A 20,708-nucleotide genomic window follows, 5' to 3' on the forward strand; every position below is an offset into this window, starting at 1 on the left:
ATTCCAAGTACAAAGCCCCTCTGGCATTTGCCAGAACCCACAGATTGCCAGTCCAGGCCTGCAAGCAAGGACAGAAAGGGTTGAAACGTTTGTCAGCTACCATAGCTGCATCTGTAAATAAACCATATGTTGAGGTAATTCTATTAAGTTTTCTTTCAGACCTCTACGTAAGGGGCTAGAATACTGTGGGGAACTCAGTAGGGGTGGGGATGGGTGAAGAGGAGTAAGATAGAAAGGAATTAGGTGGGTACAGCGGGGTGTCGGCGAACTCGCTCCTTATATACATCTGTTTCTTTAAACAAAAACCATCTAATCCAGATAGCAGTAAAACGTACGAACTGATCAGGGCTGGAGGATGACGTCTTCAAATTTGCAAATTTCCGTAATTTTATTGAACCAGTCTTTTATGGTAGGGGTATAGGTGGTTTTCCAGTGAAGTGGAATTAAAAGTTTTGCCGCATTTAGTAATTGTGGTTCTAGGCTAGAGGTGAACGTTGCTACTGGCTGTGGATTGTGGAATAACAGCACTTGCTGGGGGTCAGCAGGAATGGGGGTTCTGAGAATTGCACTAGACAGTGAGCATACCTCTTCCCAGAAAGGTCGTTTGAGGTCGCATGTCCAGAAAATGTGGTATAAGGTGCCTTTTTCCCTATTACAACGCCAACAAATGCCATTTGAAGTTTTGTATATGTGTTGTAACTTGGAAGGCGTATAGTACCACCGTGTGAGTATTTTATAGTTTAATTCTTGTATTCGGCAGCATCTCGAGCTTTTGAGCATTTTAGAGAGTATTTGTTCAATCTGCATCTCCTTGAACTGAATATTTAGATCATAAGACGACCTCTTGATAAATGGTACTGACTCCCAGTTAGTTGGTAATTGGAGCATTTTCTATAAAAGGGAATCAACATGTCTTGGTGGGTCTGGTAGTGTGCACGTCAGTTCGAATTTGGTAAGGTATCGCCCTAACGTTTGTGATCCTCCTAGGCTGTGAAAATAGTGGGCTATTTGTGTGAATTTTAGGTGATCTATCTGCTTAAAGTTTAGTATTTTATCTTTAGGTATGAGTGATTTATTTTCCATGAAGTGAAGAAGTTGGAGGTTCCCTTCTATTAGCCAGTCATGTAGGTTGATGGGTTGTAGACCAGGAGGAAAGGCAGGGTTATTTATTAATGGGATTAAGGGCAACGGGTAAGTTGAGAGTGAATATTATTTGCGACATTTATCCCATATTGTAATAATAGTGGATGGTCAGAGTGTTTCAGTCTTCTATACAGTATATATTATCTATCCAGGGTAGATGTAGGAGATATGTATATGCTGATTGTTGTTCTATTTAGCTTATTTAAGCTTTATGTTTGCGTAATGTGACCAGTCTATTATTTTCAACAAGACTGAGGCATAGTAATATGTCCGGCAATCAGGTAGTGCTATACCTCCCTGGCGTTTAGATGTAGTTAGTGTTTTGTAACTAATTCTGGCTTTTTTGTCCTGCCATATAAAGTGTTTTATCATATTTTGTAGTTGGTTCAATAGTGATTCTCCTATTTGTAATAGGAGTGTTTGGAAAATGTATAGGATTCTAGGCATGATATTCATTTTTACGATGTTCATCCTCCCAAACCATGATAGAGGTTTATCCTTCCACATATGTAGGTCTCTTTTAATCTTTCCTATCACTTGTTTCAAATTGAGTTCTGCCCAGTTCGAGGTATCCTTGGTGATCTGGAGGCCTAGATAGGTAAGGGAGCGTGGGTTCCATTTATATGGGAATCCTGTGGACATAGACTTTTGAACATGGAGTCCTGTATTAATGTACATAAAATATGAAAGCCACTGAGGGCTCCTAAAAAAATAACAGAGCTGGTGCAGACCACACTGCAGGATTTATGCAGCTTAGTTCCAATCAAGTACTGTTTTATTATTAGAAAGAAAAGGGAAATCATTCAAAAACTAATCTACAGTGATCTTATTCAATATTGTTTGATAGGTTAGCCGTAATAAAACAGATATTGTGCACAGTAATAGTCTCTGCATACTCCTGTATATTATGTAGATGAGTTGGCTACTATGCTGATTAATGACTCTGTCATTCCATGTTCAGGAATTCTAAATATCTGCATGATGACAAAGCTGAAATACAGAACTAAATACAGGCATGCTAACTTGCAAAGATGATAACGAGAAATGTGCGTAAGCCTATTAATAGGCTTTTCTTGGCTATAAAACAGGGCTGTTCCTGTTAAATGTAGGTTTCCCTCCTCATGCAGAACAGAAAGTAAAAATGTAATCATGAATGGTAATGATTTTTTTAATATTTCTAAAAGTAGCACCTGATGAACATTAGAAAAGTATTGCTTTACATATATAATGGTAAGTCTTTGGTGTACATCTGTTTTCTTTAAAGGAAAGCTGGATTTTTCGCTATGCTTTTTTCCCAGGCTCGTAAACCTTTAACGAATAAATTGCATGTGCGGTAAAAAAAATTACAAAAGCAATGCTCTGCCATTTTACTGATAAGGATAACATGTAAAATGGCAGTGCTTTGTTAATTTTTTCCAAGGATGATGCTCTTTTTAGGGGATGCAAGAGAGCTAGAAGTAAAATGGTGGATTGACCCTCTGTTAGTGTTTTCCTCGACAAGTGCATTCATTTCTGAAAAGGGGCAGTGGCCCGAGGAAAAAACACCCACCAGTGAATTTGCCTTTCCTTGTCCTTTAGGATAAAAATGGAGAGATTTATTTGTCATTTTGCATTGCTGTAGGTCATGGCTTTGCAACCGCGACGCGTTCGGCTTAAACCATGGCTGGTGGCCCAGGTGGATAGCGGAATGTACCCTGGTCTCGTCTGGTTGAACAGAGAGGCAAAAAGGTTCCAGATCCCATGGAAACATGCAACAAGACATAGCCCCCAGCAGGAAGAAGAAAAGACAATATTTAAGGTAAGTAATTATGATTGCAATAACTGTACAGTTATATGTTCTGCTTATACATGCAGATGAATTAAATATAAATTGAATGTAAATGCACTATAATTACTCAGTCCATAAATAGTGTGTATTGCATAGCGATATTTAGAAAGCTTTTGGGGCTTATTTACTAAAGCAGAATGTGTATTTCCAAGTAGAAATGGCATCACCCCAGTGTTTTCCATTTACAAAATGTGAAGCTCCATGAAAAGGTTTCTCCAGCCACTTTCTAAAGTATATTTCTGGTCTCTCAGGTTTTTTCTTTTTGCTTAAAACGTTCACCAATTCTGAGTTATAAGCCATGGCCAAAATTAGTGCAAATTTGACTTAACTCTATTACCAGATGGATTTGGAAAGTCAGATTCCTGTATAAAAATGTTTGTGACAATATTTTCCATTGCATTTTCATGCCAAGAAATTGGAACCATTTAGCCTCCCTCTCTCTTCTCTTTATTGTAAACTCTGACAAAGAGGATCCTTATCAGTGTTATTTTCTATAGTATATGTTAGTGCTTTATACGTAATATTATTTTCATAGTAATTGAATTGTTTTCCATCATCTAGTGGCTTTCCCCTTGCGCCTTAGAATGATTCTGGCGTATAAGTTAACATTGGCCCTCCAGCAGGCCTTACTGTCATTTTGTTAAGCCTAATTAAAATAAATCACGTTTCCGTGTGAAAAATAGCTAATGGCTTAACTATGATTTTATATTTTGCAGCAGACTCACCCATGGGATCATCTAGTACAGGCAGCTGCACCCCTGAGCAAACATGGCCAAAGACTGAGCCTCAGGAGATGGAAGTGCCCCCAATATCAGGCCCTGCTGACTTTTTCAGTTCTCCCGAGATGTGGATCAGTTCCCTACTGTAATGATCACCGCTGGGAACCAGGGTGATCGAGGAGAGCCACTCCCTGGGGAGCGGATATGGGGGAAGCCCTGGGGTGTAGCCAAAGATGGTAGGAGGCATGGGCAGGGTTGAAACGATGATTTAATAGCAACAAAAGGGTAAACAAAGGCAAGAAGGGCAAGGTGAAGATAGGGTCAGGCCAAAGTCAAAACAGGGGTTCCACGGGATACGAGGTAATGGGGTACTCACACAGGAAACAAGGATTTCAGGAACAAGGTAATCAAAGTCCAAAGCATTTAGGGCACAGGATCCAGGATACAACAGCACAGAAACATTTATGACTCAGGCCTGAGCAAAGCTCAGGGCGGGGTTAATAAAGGGCAGGTAATTGGGAATGGGGAACACATGAGGGTAAACGAGGTGGGTGGAGAATAGGGAGGAACAGAAGAACAAACTGTGAACAGGCAGATAGCATAAGTAACAACAAGAGTTCATGATGAGCCCCAGGAGCCCCTGGTGGCTCATCTGGCAAGGTGCTGTGTCCAGAACCCAGGAAACCAGGGATCGATCCTGGGCTTATCCTGACAGTACCCCCCCTTAATGGTCGACCTCTGGGCGACCCAAACGAAAGACCCCCATCCTTTTTAGTCCAATGACTGGAGATGGGGGACAAAAAGTCTTGCTAGGATCAGAGGCAGAAGGACCATCAGGATCCAAGGCTGGAGAGCCGCCAGGGTCAAAGGCTGGAGAGCCGCCAGGGTCAAAGGCTGGAGAGCCGCCAGGGTCAAAGGCTGGAGAGCCGCCAGGGTCAAAGGCTGGAGAGCCGCCAGGGTCAAAGGCTGGAGAGCCGCCAGGGTCAAAGGCTGGAGAGCCGCCAGGGTCAAAGGCTGGAGAGCCGCCAGGGTCAAAGGCTGGAGAGCCGCCAGGGTCAAAGGCTGGAGAGCCGCCAGGGTCAAAGGCTGGAGAGCCGCCAGGGTCAAAGGCTGGAGAGCCGCCAGGGTCAAAGGCTGGAGAGCCGCCAGGGTCAAAGGCTGGAGAGCCGCCAGGGTCAAAGGCTGGAGAGCCGCCAGGGTCAAAGGCTGGAGAGCCGCCAGGGTCAAAGGCTGGAGAGCCGCCAGGGTCAAAGGCTGGAGAGCCGCCAGGGTCAAAGGCTGGAGAGCCGCCAGGGTCAAAGGCTGGAGAGCCGCCAGGGTCAAAGGCTGGAGAGCCGCCAGGGTCAAAGGCTGGAGAGCCGCCAGGGTCAAAGGCTGGAGAGCCGCCAGGGTCAAAGGCTGGAGAGCCGCCAGGGTCAAAGGCTGGAGAGCCGCCAGGGTCAAAGGCTGGAGAGCCGCCAGGGTCAAAGGCTGGAGAGCCGCCAGGGTCAAAGGCTGGAGAGCCGCCAGGGTCAAAGGCTGGAGAGCCGCCAGGGTCAAAGGCTGGAGAGCCGCCAGGGTCAAAGGCTGGAGAGCCGCCAGGGTCAAAGGCTGGAGAGCCGCCAGGGTCAAAGGCTGGAGAGCCGCCAGGGTCAAAGGCTGGAGAGCCGCCAGGGTCAAAGGCTGGAGCGCCGCCAGGGTCAAAGGCTGGAGCGCCGCCAGGGTCAAAGGCTGGAGCGCCGCCAGGGTCAAAGGCTGGAGCGCCGCCAGGGTCAAAGGCTGGAGAGCCGCCAGGGTCAAAGGCTGGAGCGCCGCCAGGGTCAAAGGCTGGAGCGCCGCCTGGGACCGGAGGACCGCCTGGAGCGCCGCCTGGGACCGGAGGACCGCCTGGAGCGCCGCCTGGGACCGGAGGACCGCCTGGAGCGCCGCCTGGGACCGGAGGACCGCCTGGAGCGCCGCCTGGGACCGGAGGACCGCCTGGAGCGCCGCTGGGACCGGAGGACCGCCTGGAGCGCCGCCTGGGACCGGAGGACCGCCTGGAGCCACGTCTGGGACCGGAGGACCGCCTGGAGCCACGTCTGGGACCGGAGGACCGCCTGGAGCCCACGTCTGGGACCGGAGGACCGCCTGGAGCCACGTCTGGGACCGGAGGACCGCCTGGAGCCACGTCTGGGACCGGAGGACCGCCTGGAGCCACGTCTGGGACCGGAGGACCGCCTGGAGCCACGTCTGGGACCGGAGGACCGCCTGGAGCCACGTCTGGGACCGGAGGACCGCCTGGAGCCACGTCTGGGACCGGAGGACCGCCTGGAGCCACGTCTGGGACCGGAGGACCGCCTGGAGCCACGTCTGGGACCGGAGGACCGCCTGGAGCCACGTCTGGACCGAGGACCGCCTGGAGCCACGTCTGGGACCGGAGGACCGCCTGGAGCCACGTCTGGGACCGGAGGACCGCCTGGAGCCACGTCTGGGACCGGAGGACCGCCTGGAGCCACGTCTGGGACCGGAGGACCGCCTGGAGCCACGTCTGGGACCGGAGGACCGCCTGGAGCCACGTCTGGGACCGGAGGACCGCCTGGAGCCACGTCTGGGACCGGAGGACCGCCTGGAGCCACGTCTGGGACCGGAGGACCGCCTGGAGCCACGTCTGGGACCGGAGGACCGCCTGGAGCCACGTCTGGGACCAGAGGACCGCCTGGAGCCACGTCTGAGACCGGGAAGGCTGCTGGCACAGGAGATGCAGACGAGACCACTGGCACAGGAGATGCAGACGAGACCACTGGCACAGGAACTGCAGACGGGACCACTGGCACACAGGCTGGAAGCGGCTGGGCTGCTGGCACACAGGCTGGAAGCGGCTGGGCTGCTGGCACACAGGCTGGAAGCGGCTGGGCTGCTGGCACACAGGCTGGAAGCGGCTGGGCTGCTGGCACACAGGCTGGAAGCGGCTGGGCTGCTGGCACACAGGCTGGAAGCGGCTGGGGAACCGACACTGAAACAGGAGGCAGCTTTCGGGGAGCCGGCACTGGAGCAGGAGGCAGCTTTCGGGGAGCCGGCACTGGAACAGGAGGCAGCTGCTGGGGGACCGGCACTGGAGCAGGAGGCAGCTGCTGGGGGACCGGCACTGGAACAGGAGGCAGCTGCTGGGGGACCGGCACTGGAACAGGAGGCAGCTGCTGGGGGACCGGCACTGGAACAGGAGGCAGCTGCTGGGGGACCGGCACTGGAACAGGAGGCAGCTGCTGGGGGACCGGCACTGGAACAGGAGGCAGCTGCTGGGGGACCGGCACTGGAACAGGAGGCAGCTGCTGGGGGACCGGCACTGGAACAGGAGGCAGCTGCTGGGGGACCGGCACTGGAACAGGAGGCGGCTGCTGGGGGACCGGCACTGGAACAGGAGGCGGCTGCTGGGGACCGGCACTGGAACAGGAGGCGGCTGCTGGGGGACCGGCACTGGAACAGGAGGCGGCTGCTGGGGGACCGGCACTGGAACAGGAGGCGGCTGCTGGGGGACCGGCACTGGAACAGGAGGCGGCTGCTGGGGGACCGGCACTGGAACAGGAGGCGGCTGCTGGGGGACCGGCACTGGAACAGGAGGCGGCTGCTGGGGGACCGGCACTGGAACAGGAGGCGGCTGCTGGGGGACCGGCACTGGAACAGGAGGCGGCTGCTGGGGGACCGGCACTGGAGCAGGAGGCGGCTGCTGGGGGACCGGCACTGGAACAGGAGGCGGCTGCTGGGGGACCGGCACTGGAACAGGAGGCGGCTGCTGGGGGACCGGCACTGGAACAGGAGGCGGCTGCTGGGGGACCGGCACTGGAACAGGAGGCGGCTGCTGGGGGACCGGCACTGGAGCAGGAGGCGGCTGCTGGGGGACCGGCACAGCAGACAGGACAGGCTGGGAAGCCGGCACAGCAGACAGCCAGTTGGGAGCCAGTCGTCGGGAAGGTCTAGCTGGACACTTGGGTAGCCGAGGCTGCTGGGAAACCTCAGGAGCCGTGGGCAGCCGATGCTGCTGTGAAGCCTCCTCTCTTGGGGGTACAAGGCACGGCAGAAGCCCCATTTTTGGAGGCACAGAACAAGACAGAAGCCCCACTTCTGGAGGCACAGGACAAGGCAGAAGCCCCTCTTCTAGGGTCACATAAGCCGGCACAAGTACAGGAGGCAGACTCTGGGGAGCCAGTCGATGGGGAAGCTTAGTTGGAGCCTCGGGCAGCTGAGGCTGCTGGGAAACCCCCTCAGGTACAGTGGGCAGCCGACGCTGCTGGGGAAGCAGTTGCTGAGGGGTAGCAGGCCCGGGAATAGAAGGTTGTGGAGGAGACAAGGGCCAAAGGACTGGAAGCGATTTAACAGACACAGGCCTGATAGCAGTTTGAAGTTCAGCTACATCCAAGTCTAAATCCTCCCAATCCTCATCAAAGACAGAATCCTCCCAGTCATCATCAGATACAAAATCCTGCCAAACATCATCAGAGAAATGGGAGCTGACTTTTGCCTCATTCTCCCCACCCCAAGGGAGTTGTAGTTCCACACCGGTAAAGGAAAGCATGGAGGGCTTTTCCAAGGGCTTCCTGTTTGGCTGAGTCATACTGTAATGATCACCGCTGGGAACCAGGGTGATCGAGGAGAGCCACTCCCTGGGGAGCGGATATGGGGGAAGCCCTGGGGTGTAGCCAAGGCATGGAGGCATGGGCAGGGTTGAAACGATGATTTAATAGCAACAAAAGGGTAAACAAAGGCAAGAAGGGCAAGGTGAAGATAGGGTCAGGCCAAAGTCAAAACAGGGGTTCCACGGGATACGAGGTAATGGGGTACTCACACAGGAAACAAGGATTTCAGGAACAAGGTAATCAAAGTCCAAAGCATTTAGGGCACAGGATCCAGGATACAACAGCACAGAAACATTTATGACTCAGCCCTGAGCAAATCTCAGGGCGGGGTTAATAAAGGGCAGGTAATTGGGAATGGGGAACACATGAGGGTAAACGAGGTGGGTGGAGAATAGGGAGGAACAGAAGAACAAACTGTGAACAGGCAGATAGCATAAGTAACAACAAGAGTTCATGATGAGCCCCAAGAGCCCCTGGTGGCTCATCTGGCAAGGTGCCGTGTCCAGAACCCAGGAAACCAGGGATCGATCCTGGGCTTATCCTGACACCTACCAAGTATGTCATGTTTAAAGCATAGCTACATTGTTTTAATCTACATATATAGATGCCTGATGTCTTCAGGTCTGGTTTACTTAAAGACCCAGTGATTATTACGTTAATTATTGTGTGTTGTAATAGCTTGTACTCAAAATATTAGGTATACGTACATTCACTGCATAAAGATAGGAAAGCAAAGGGTAGTCTTGAAGAACACTGCATGATGTGTAAGAATGGGGGCATTGTACGCATATGGTGTAGATGGGGTCTGGGAAAAATGTATTTGCTGTGAAGTTACACCCCGTGTGGGTTACGGGGGGGGGGGCGCTTGAGGGGTGGTTTTTATAGATTTTAAATTATTTGCCTTTTTCCAGCTTTCAAATGGGGGTCACTGACTCCATCTAAAGACAAATGCCCTGTAAGGCTACAGATATATTTGTTATTGCTACTTTGTATTACTCATCTTTCTATTCAGGCCTCTCCTTCTCATATTCCAATCTCTTATTCAAATCAGTCCATGGTTGCTAGGGTCATTTGGACCCTAGCAATCAGATTGCTGATACTGCAAACTGGAGAGCTGCTGAATATAAAGCTAAATAACTTAATACCCACAAATAATAAAAAAATAAAACCAGTTGCAAATTGTCTCATAATATCACTCTCTACATCATACTAAACATTAATTTAAAAGTGAACAGCCCTTTAAGGTGCTCACATTTGTTGATCTGCTTGTTTGTGTGTAATACACTTGCAAGATTTAGAAACATATAGCCAGGATCAGAACATAAGATTGTTTAAAATTCAGAAGTTAACAGCACAAAATACCAAGAAAATGCTTGTAGAAAACACATTTATATGAAATTAAATTGATAAAGCCCGCTTTTTAATACAAGATTACATATGCTTACAGTCCGTAGCAAAAATGTCTAAATTGTGCTTAACCAGGTATCTTTTACAGCTGTTAGATACACTCTGAGCTGCAGAATAGTTCTCCCTCCTTTAAAACTTAGAAGAAAATACACTGCACATAGTCATGTATCTGCTATACCATTTTTAATTGATGTATAAACTTATTTTTGTGCTTAGTGACTGACTTAGAAATCCAGTTCTATTATCGGGGGAAAGAGATGGGTCAGACGACTATAGTCAGTAATCCTCAAGGCTGCCGACTTTTCTATGGCGACCTGGGACCAATGCCCAATCAGGAAGAGCTGTTTGGACCCATCACCCTTGAACAAGTTCGCTTCCCTGGGACAGAACAAATTGTAAATGAAAAACAGAAGCTCTTTACTAGTCGTCTTCTTGATGTCATGGACAGGGGTCTGATATTAGAAGTCAGTGGGCATGCCATATATGCAATCAGACTGTGCCAGTGTAAAGTCTACTGGAGTGGGCCCTGCTCACCATCTCCGACTACCCCAAACCTTATTGAAAGGCAGAAGAGAGTTAAACTTTTCTGTCTGGAGACTTTCCTTAGTGGTAAGTATTCTGTCTCAATACAAGTGTGAAGACCTGAAAGAGTTTGTGATAAATATTCTTTTTTTTCTTGTTTACCAAGTCTAGTATAGCCTGTTCTGGATAGAAAAAGATGATATGGTCAAATTATTAACAATTTAAGTTTCATTTATACTCCTATCCAAGTTTGATTTGTTTTTAAGCATTCCTACTAAAAGTAAGTACTTATTACGGCCATAGCCATGTCTTATTTCATCAATTCCTATAGGGACAGGTTCAATCCCACTGTCCAGTCGTTTCTGCTTTCATACCATTCTTCAGCAGTCTTTTAAGTCTACCTATTTTTATAAAATTTCCTGCCATTCATTTTATCATTAGTTACAAACTGAATTGTAAATTAACTCGGATCTATCTCCCTTCTAATGGAGATCACCAAAAGTCTGTTACTTAGTGGAAAAGGCATTACTTGAATTATTTGCTCTATGGAGTATTGAGCTAATTTATAATTTGGGGCACTGGAATGATACCATGTGCTTATAGATATACTTAATTTTCCTGAGTACAAACTGTTTTGTCATGAGTTTGTGTGGGTACTATAGACAGAGGCCCAAACAGCCCCCACCCGCCCACTAAATAGTACAGCAGTCTCTCTGGCATTTGCCAGGTCTCACAGATTGCTAGTCCTGGCCTGATTTAGGTGTATATCAAGACAGTGGCTTCTGCTCTGTGTTTTGTCAAAGTTTATGTAATATGCAGAAGTGCACCACTATGTCTATAAAAAGAGATACATTTTTATTGTACCTTTGGTGCAAGGAAAAAGTATTTGAACCTTAGGATTTATGGTGCAAACTGAGTTAATCTAAGGCAATACACTACTGGACCCGCTCATTTGACGAGGTCACAATTAGGCCACCAACACACTGGGCCAAATCAGGATAATTTGATCATTTGGGCCCCAGGCCAGTGGCGTCCTAAGGAGACCCTTTAGGAGAAGGTTGCATCAACCATCACCAGTAGGGATTTTCAGTATTCAGCTGAAAATTTGTCTGTAAGACAAGCTTTTTGGAGGCCCCCCTTACACAGGCCAATAAGGTACAGACACTGTCTGGAGAGGCAGAGTCACAGCATTCATCCCTCTGGAAAAACTTTTCTATGTGGCAGTTGATTATCTGACTTTTGCCAATATACACATCACAAATGACCGCAACAAAATATCACTTGCATTTAGTTTATAACAACGCTAATTTAGGTGCAAGAAAAGTACTGAATTGTGTTTGTCCCAAATTATTCCTTCCCTTCAAAGTGCTGATTCTATTTTTCTTGTTCAAGTCTCAATGGGAACCATACAAATAGAAAAATGAATAGCAGATGCATAGCAAGCCCAGTATTCAAGCCCTCCTTGGCATGGGACTTATGTGCAACCAAGCCTAACCAAAATGTAGTCAGAGGCATATATTTTTTACACACAATGTTTTATCTGCTAATTCTGTTATAAAAAACTGATATTGTGACTGAATTGTTTTATTGATTTATTCTTGTATGTAGAACTTATTTGTCATCAGAAGGGGGCTCCTACAAAGCAGCCACCATGTGAAATCTACTTATGCTTCGGAGAGGAGTGGCCAGATGACAAATCCAGAGAAAGAAAGCTCATCATTGTTCAGGTGTGCTACTCAAAAGTTCATACTGTGCATGTACTACGTGTACATTATTAGACAGGGTAATGTAACGGCAACTTATGGAAAGCAGTCCTAAATGGATGCTTAAATATGTCTCCTTTTGAATGCAAAGATGGTGGTAGGGCAATTAATTAGGTATTTTAAATTTACGAATCCATGCATCTTATACAATCTCCTGTAAATTTTGCTATTTTGGCAGATTATAACAGGAGAATTTTTGGGGGCCCAGATGCATAACAGTGACAGATGTTCAACATAAGTTCAATGAATACGACTTGAGCTGAACATACTTTTAGCATTGCTTTAATTACAAAACATCTATCTAGTTATTTCTTGAGCTAAACTGGGCAAATGGGAAATCTGAAGCAACTACATGTCCCAGTGACACACACATAATAACTCTTACTTTATTCTATTTTTTTTTTTTTTTACATTTCTTCACAGATAATACCAGTTGTAGCACGTATGATACTTGAGATGTTTAGTCCGTTTGCAAATCTCTGTCCCTGACATCAAAGACAACATTGTTGCTCATCTGAAACAACTGTATCGCCTTCTTCAGAACTACCAAGGGCCAGATGCTTGGCCTCTCATGCAGCCCCAAAACATGCACCTGGCTGAGACACTTCAAACCCAGTGAGGACTGGTTCCTCACAAAACTCTTGTCTTTTTAAAGCAGCACAAACTACTGCCCCTGCTGGGGGAGCTTTTACTATATTAGAGTGTAGAAGAAGGATCCCCCCCCCCCCAGTAATATGGAAGCTTTAATGCATTAACATCCTAGGTCCAATCAATTGTATACCCCTTGCACATATCTGACATGTTGTTTTAGAGTCATTGTAGCTTTAAAAACAGGGAATATTACTGGTTTTACAATTAGGCTTATGACAGGTGTTCCACAGGGGAGCCTGCAGCTGCCCCATTTGTGAACGTATAGGTTAGAATGGGACACGTGGGACAGAAAAGCACAGCCCTGTTTGAAAAGAGACAAGTGGATTTTATTCATTTTTGTCACTACACATACAGGTTAGCACGGGGTTTTATCTTCTTTTATTTTTCCAGAAGCTGAAGAAAATGCTTCACAATACATTAAGGCTTACTGAAAGCTGTTTTTTCTAAAGCACAGGCAGAAATTGAGCTTTCTGCAAATTTTCCCACCATTGTACTTGTACTCTACTTATTTATTTTTATTGCATTAAAATTATTTTTTCTCCTCCAGTAACATATTAAAATAATAGTATAGTATTCAGTGCTGTTAGTGTGAAACCATAGGACTATGTGGCATGAAGGTCAGATGAAGGGGGGAGTACATCTACAAATTGACTTTTTATTTTTTTTTTAGAAACCTTGATTTCTCATCAAGCATTCACCAGTAACTAAATAGCCCATCTAAATTCTAGAATAGAAGGAGAACAAATATCATTTGATAAAAAAAGATATAGCTTCATTGCCATCTAAATCACTTCTACAATTTCAATTTGGTGGTTGGAAAAGAACGAAAAATATGTTACTGAAGTTTACTTTTGTGTACAACATGCTCAAGTTTATGTAAAATTCCCTTAATCTTTTTTTTTAATAGCAAAATTATACTATTTGGGGAAAATTACATGACTGCAATACTTTTTAAATAAATATTTAATAACCATGCAAAATTAAACAAATAATTCATTGGTGCAAACAATGTATTCATAATCTGCTAATAAATACCCTTTTTTCCAAGAAAATGTTTGAAATTTGGTTGAAATTGCATTGCCACAGGGCATTCTTACAGTGACACTATGGGGCACATTTACCTAGGGTCGAATATCGATGGTTAATTAACCCTCGATATTCAACCGTCAAAGTAAAATCCTTCGACTTCGAATATCGAAGTCGAAGGATTTACCGCTATTTCTACGATCGAACGATCGAAGGAATAATCATTAGATCGAACGATTAAATCCTTCGAATCGAACGATTAAATCCTTCGAATCGAACGATTAAATCCTTCGAATTGAACGATTCAAGGATTTTAATTCATCGATCGAAGGATATTCCTTCGATCAGAAAATTGTTAGGAAGCCTATGGGGACCTTCCACATAGGCTAACATTGGCCTCGGTAGATTTTAGGTGGCGAACTAGGGGGTCGAAGAATTTTCAGTACTTCGACTATCGAATGGTCGGAAAGTCGAACGATTTTTAGTTAGAATCGTTCGATTCGAAGGTCGTAGTCGAAGGTTGAAGTAGCCCATTCGATGGTCGAAGTAGCCATATTCGACCATTCGAAATTCAAACTATTTTTCCTCTATTCCTTTACTCGAACTAAGTAAATGGGCCCCTGTACAGGTTTTCATTGTAGAATATGTGGCTGCATGTGGCATCTCTTGCTATACATTTCCAATTTTACTTCTAGTATACTGCTTATGTGCAACTCTAGTGAGCCTGACTGAAGTACAAGGGATCTCTGGGAAAACAGGGTAAGATGGCAGCATTGTGCTTATGTAAAAAAAATCATAGGCCAGTCAAATTTATTCATGAGCAAATCACAGTAGAAAAATGTAATTTGTGTGCCTAACAAATTGGTACCCACTAGGCTTTTATGTCCTTTAGGGCATGTGCACTTGTGCTGTTTTGTCACTCACAGATACAAATCAATAAAGGAATTCTTTAGAAATGTATCCAAGTACACTATAACTATAATGAACAGTGCATGATAAGGACTGATATAATGACAAATGATAGTCCTCATTGTGCTGTGTGTAACTGCTAAAGCATTTTTGGCAAATTACATAATGTATCTCCACACAGTCACCCATAACTGTCTTTGCTTTTAATAGTAAGAATACACTATTTTGGATTTTTCTGACATTACTTTTCTGGTGAATTACCCTGAGTCATTGATTTTTCTGAATAAAGAAAACATTGCCTGCCTGTATTAATCCTATATAATAAAGTTGAAGTGTCTCTGCGTCCAGTACCTGTGTCGGTGGGATTGCGCTACTGCGCATGTGCCCCACGGACTGTCGTTACATATGTTCTAGCGCCTGTTAATTTAACGGGCTTAATGTCTAGTATATACATAATGTTCTAATCATCACTTTAACAAGGGGGAGCAGATTCTGTGGCCTCAATTCTGGCCTGGTAAGTACCCACTCTGCTCCCTCTGTGCTGTAATTGCATATTTATTAAACAAATATGTTTGATCCCCACCATATATAAACCTATACTTTTTTCGTGTTACTAGTCCTTTTAAGGGGTTCTTCACCTTTAAATTAACATTTAGGGGCTGATTCACTAACTTCGAGTGAAGGATTCGAACTAAAAATCGTTCGACTATTTGATAGTCGAAGTACTGTCTCTTTAAAAAAAACTTCGACCCCCTACTTCGGCAGCTAAAAGCTACCGAAGTCAATGTTAGCCTGTGGGGAAGGTCCCCATAGGCTTGCCTAAGTTTTTTTGATCAAAGGATATTCCTTCGATCGTTGGATTAAAATCCTTCAAATCGTTCGTTTCAAAGGATTTTATCGTTCGATCAAATTTTCTGCGCTAAATCCTTCGACTTCGATATTCGAAGTCGAAGGATTTCAATTCCTAGTCGAATATCGAGGGTTAATTAACCCTCTATATTCGACCCATAGTGAATCAGCCCCTTAGTATGATGTAGAGACTGTTATTCTGAGACAACTTGAAATTGGTTTTTATTATCCGTGGTTTTTAAATTCCTTTATTCAGCAGCTCTCCAGTTTGCAATTTCAGCAATCTGATTGCACCAATTTAAATAAGAGAATACAATATGAATAGACATGAGCCCAAATAGAAAGAGGAGTATTAAAAAGTAGCAATAATGATAAATGTGTAGCCTTATAGAGCATTTGTTTTTACATGGCGTCAGTGACCCCATCTGAAAGTGTCAAAAGAAGAAGGCAAATGATTCAAAAGCCATAAAAAAGAAAAAAAATGAAGGCCAGTCGAAAAGTTGCAATTGATTTTGATTTGTGTTTTTTGAGATATTTCGCTTTTTATTCAGGAACTCCCCAGATTGAAGTTCAGCAACCTGGTTACTAGGGTCCAAATTACTCTACAAAGCATGCATTAATTTGAACGAGAGACTGGAATATGAATAGGAGCGGGTCTGAATAGAAAGATGAGTAATAAAAAGTAATAACTATAAATGTGTAGCCTTACAGGGCATTTGTTTTTAGATGGGGTCAGTGACACCCATTTGAAAGCTGGGAAGAGTCAGAAGAATAAGGAAAATCATTTAAAAACTATGCAAAAGAAAAAATGAAAACCAATTGAAAAGTTGCTTAGAATTAGCCAATCTATAACACACTAAAAGTTAATTTGAAGGTGAACCACCCCTTTTTCAGTTCACCAGAAATAAAGACTTTTTTTCAATTACTTTGCAGAAATGTAAAGTTTTGTAATACCTTTTATTGGCTAACTGAATAAGTAAAAATTGCAAGCTTTCAGAGCACACGGGTGCCTTCGTCAGGCAAAATACAAAAAAAAGGAGGATATGGGTTGGGGGTAATTAAAGGGTGTCTGTCACCCCAAAATGTTTCCCCCACAGCAGATGCAGCCTAATAGAGCATGCGCACCAGTTAAAGGAGAAGTAAACCCCTTATTAAAAAACTCCTACACTATATAAACCTTCCCTCCCTCCTCCCCTCCAGCCTAGCTGCTACCCCGGGCAAATGCCCCTAACTTTTTACTGACTGCTCAATGCAGATTCACAGCATTGGAGTTCACGGGTGCCATATTCTTCGGTCTTCAGATAGGCTGGGGGGGAGGAGGAGGGAGATGGGGTCTATGTAGGGTAGGGGTTTTTTAATAAGGGGTTTATTTTTCCTTTAAGGGAAACTTTGATTTTTTTTTTAAAAGAATGTCCCCTGTCTGTACTAGGCAAGCAATGCTGGGGCTGCTATGGATAGTTATGCACATGCTTGTGAGGTCCCATGTATGTGCATAATGAGTGTGTTGAGTGAAACATTATGCACATTGGTGCTTTATGAATAAGTATTACTAATTATGCACGCTTTGCAGCAAAAACTAAGATTTTAAAATCTGGTCATACAGGTACCAATAAAATAATTTTGTATGATGGTCAGTACGTGTATGCGGCTTCATGATGCCAAACAATATCCATGTACTATAGATATTTGTTGGTTTGCAGACAGGGCATATTTAAAACTGTAAACTGCCAATGTATGGTGCATCTGCTGATTATCAAGTGAATGAACTGCACGTCTATTTCAAGTTATCTTTTTCCATAATTTTAGGTACAAATGAGCTGAAACGCAAAAGGGAACCCATACTGTGTACGGCCCTACATACAGTATATATCCATCACCATGGATATCATGAGGGGTTGGCCCCTTAAATCTTACAGACATCGCATTGGTGTTGCGGCTACGGGTCAGCCACCATGCCTTCCCATAAAAACCCAGAAGTTAGAGCTGAATTAATTTAATAGCAGCGATATAACAATAGGACAACTTTCTATTGATAACTTTCTCCACCAATCCGAAGAAAGTTTTTATATTCCTTCCTGCGCCAATAGAAGCGGAGGTGACATAAACATCAAGCCCGCCGCTTGTGCGTGAGATATTAGGAATAAACTGCACCGCGACTGGCCATAGTAGTACGGTGTCCATCATAGGACAACTTCCGGCATTGTGCTACATGAGCCCTCCCTGTCAAAACTCCTGCATCGCTAGTGTTTCAACTTCCACTTCAACAATGTGCTTTCCACTAATTTAGCCCTCATCTTCTGAGAGATGTAGTTCAGAACACCCATATGTATATAATGTCTATGGTTAATTCAATTGTCTGAATGCATTTCTGCAGTGACCTTCCAACAGATGAAACTTGGTCAAAGATGAGACTGTAATGTTATATAAAGCACTGCTGCCTGGAGACCTGGAGAATGTGGAGTGAGGTTGGGGCTGCAATTGTGTCTGTCATGAATCCATAGGGGTTACAGTATGTCAAAGTGCTTAGGGGTCTGTTTAAGACTTGTGTGTTTCACCAGCAGGCTTCCCCCCTTATTGACATATCAGTGGATATACTTTACTATTTGACACATCCAGTATAAAGGACATGAAAATGCAACGGCGCCCTGTTTTTGTATTTTCACAGATTTTCGTTCGATGTGTATATTTGATGTATGATGTATAAATGTATTTATAAAGTGCCACAAGGATACTAAGTGCTGTATAATCTTACAGTGTACATAGGGAACATTAAAATAAATAAATAAGTATAAATGTGGTAAGAGACACAGTAGGAAGGAGGCGTCTCCCCCGTAGAGCTTACAAGTGGGTGGATAATATACAGGCATAAATTGGAGGGCAGACATGCACAATTTTTGGGCATTAACCCTTAAGTACCAGAACTGGACTAGACTACATAATGTTCTAGTACCTCCAATGTTAGCATTTTAGTATCTTTTTAAAGAGATTGAGCAAGTGTTTCTTACAAAGGGACTTGCGTCTTCTGCTGCTACTGAATATTTTGAAATGGGATTATTGTGTGACTTAATTAGGGACGTGGTGGAAAAACCTAAATCAAGCCAAGACAATTATGTAACGTGTGTGTGTGTGTGTGCGTGCGTGCGCGCGCGAAGACATGGAAGCATAGACCCGCACAACAGCCGGCTTTGTTTTCAGACACGCCAAGCCCTACCAACAAAAACAGCACTAATAGGATGGGAGAGGGGGGGCACCTACATTTTTTTCCCCTGCCGGCTCAGTTTTTTTGCTCGTTCACCACTTTTTTTTGTATAGGGGGGAACACTATTATATAATATATATTATATGGTGAATAATGTACACACTTATGTAAAATATTGTAACGAACGTACCTGGTTTTCTAAGGGAGGGACGGCAGGGACGCCGGACGCCCCCTCGGCGGGGACGCCCGCCTCGACGAGTGGCTTCCTGTAGGCCGCAGGTGCCGGCATCTTAGGGCGCGCGCGGCGCGCTCTGGTGTAATTTAAAGGCGCAGGCGCGCTGACGTAGTGACGTCAGCGCGCAATTCAAACACTATTTAAAGCTCATTAGGGCTGTGGGACCTTGCCCGTGATAGGATTTTGTTTCCTGGTGCTTCTGAGCCTTGTGCTATATTCTGAACCTGTTTGATTCCTGTTTTTGACCCCTGCCTGGCTATTTGACTATTCTGACTTCTGGATTCTAACCCTTGCCTGATTACCAACTACCGCCTCTGATTAACCCTCTGATTGACTTCCTGGTTTGACCCTTGCCTGTCTGATAATGTTTATTCTCTGCCTGCCTCGACCCGGCCTGATCTGACTACTCTTTTGCCTAAACGCCTTGTACTGCGATCTTCTGTCCAAAGACTTTGCTTTACTGTCGTGCCCCTCTGCCTATCCAGAACCCTCATCTTGCACCTCTCGTTTAAGTCCAGGTGGCATCCAAGTAAGCCGAAGGCTCCTCCCGAGGCCCAAAGGCGGTCACACTACTGGTGAAGCACGAGCCGAGACCAGGGTGCCTGGTGTTTGTTCTGGTGTTGGGTGCCGACCGTGACATTATCACGGGCCTAAGATGGACGAAGAAGGTCGAGCTGCCGCTGCTCCTTCCACCACTGAAGCGCTACTTACCACCCTGTTACAGCGCCTGGAAGAACATGAGCAGAGGCAAGATTACCTGATGCAAGGTTTCCACAATTTGACCCGTCGACTGGATGCTTCTGTTCAGTCTCCAGCTCCAGTAGTCACCCCTCCTGTGGCCACTCCTGCGGGTTCTCCTGCTCTGTTGGGTAATGTATCCAAAACCCATGAACCCAAAATTGTGTTTCCTGATAAATTCAATGGGGACAGGTCAAAATTTTTCGTGTTCCAAGAGGCATGTAAATTATACCTCAGCTTTTTCCCCCACTCATTCACTACTGGCGAGGAAAAAGTGAGGTTCGTAATAACCCTATTACAGGGTGATCCCCAAGTTTGGGCTCTCAGATTGCCCCTCTCAGATCCTGCCCGTTTTTCCCTTGATTCGTTTTTTAAAACCATGGCTGTACTTTATGATGACCCGGATCATGCATCTTCTGCCGACTCCGCGATTCGTAAATTGCGTCAGGGGAAACGGGATGCGGAGGTGTATTGCACCGAGTTCCGCCGGTGGGCAGTGGAGACTGGGTGGAACGACATGGCTCTTCGCAGCCAGTTCCATATTGGGCTGTCTGATTCTGTCAAAGATAGCTTGGTAAATTACCCTTTATCTTCCAACCTGGATGATCTCATGTCACTTGCCATCCAGGTAGATAGGAGGCAGAGGGAAAGAAGGGGTGAAAGGGGTTCTCCTATGCATTCTGGGTTTACCAATGTTAAGTATAACTTTTCTTATATGGTGTCCAATGTTAAGTCCCCTAACCCTTCCATGGTTCAACCTCTGGAGGAACCCATGCAATTGGGCATATCCCATCTAACCCCTGAGGAAAAAGCCCGCAGGCGTTCCCTTGGTCTTTGCATTTACTGTGGGGAAAAGGGTCATTTCCTGAATTTATGTCCTAAGAGGCCGGGAAACTTCCAAGCCTAAATGGAGAAGGGGAGCTCCATTTGGGTGCAGAAGTTTCCTCTCCCCAGTCTACCTCTAGGATTTTGATACCTGTTAAACCCACCTGGCCTACGGGCTCTGTCAGGGTGTCCGCTTTTGTGGATTCAGGGGCGGAGGGAAATTTTCTGGATGCCACCTTTGCGGCAAAATTTGGTATTCCCTTAATCCCCCTAATTCCTCCGATGAGGATTTTGGCAGTTGATAA

The 20,708-nt window shown here is 45.6% G+C and overlaps 1 pseudogene; it reads left to right on the forward strand.

The window, feature by feature from the left end:
- Positions 1–2,767: 2,767 nt before the first annotated feature.
- On the forward strand, positions 2,768–13,674 carry LOC121393910 (annotated as a pseudogene).
- Positions 13,675–20,708: the final 7,034 nt, after the last annotated feature.

The sequence above is a fragment of the Xenopus laevis genome, chromosome 5L (assembly GCF_017654675.1).
Source record: "Xenopus laevis strain J_2021 chromosome 5L, Xenopus_laevis_v10.1, whole genome shotgun sequence".
NCBI classification, from domain to species: domain Eukaryota; kingdom Metazoa; phylum Chordata; class Amphibia; order Anura; family Pipidae; genus Xenopus; species Xenopus laevis.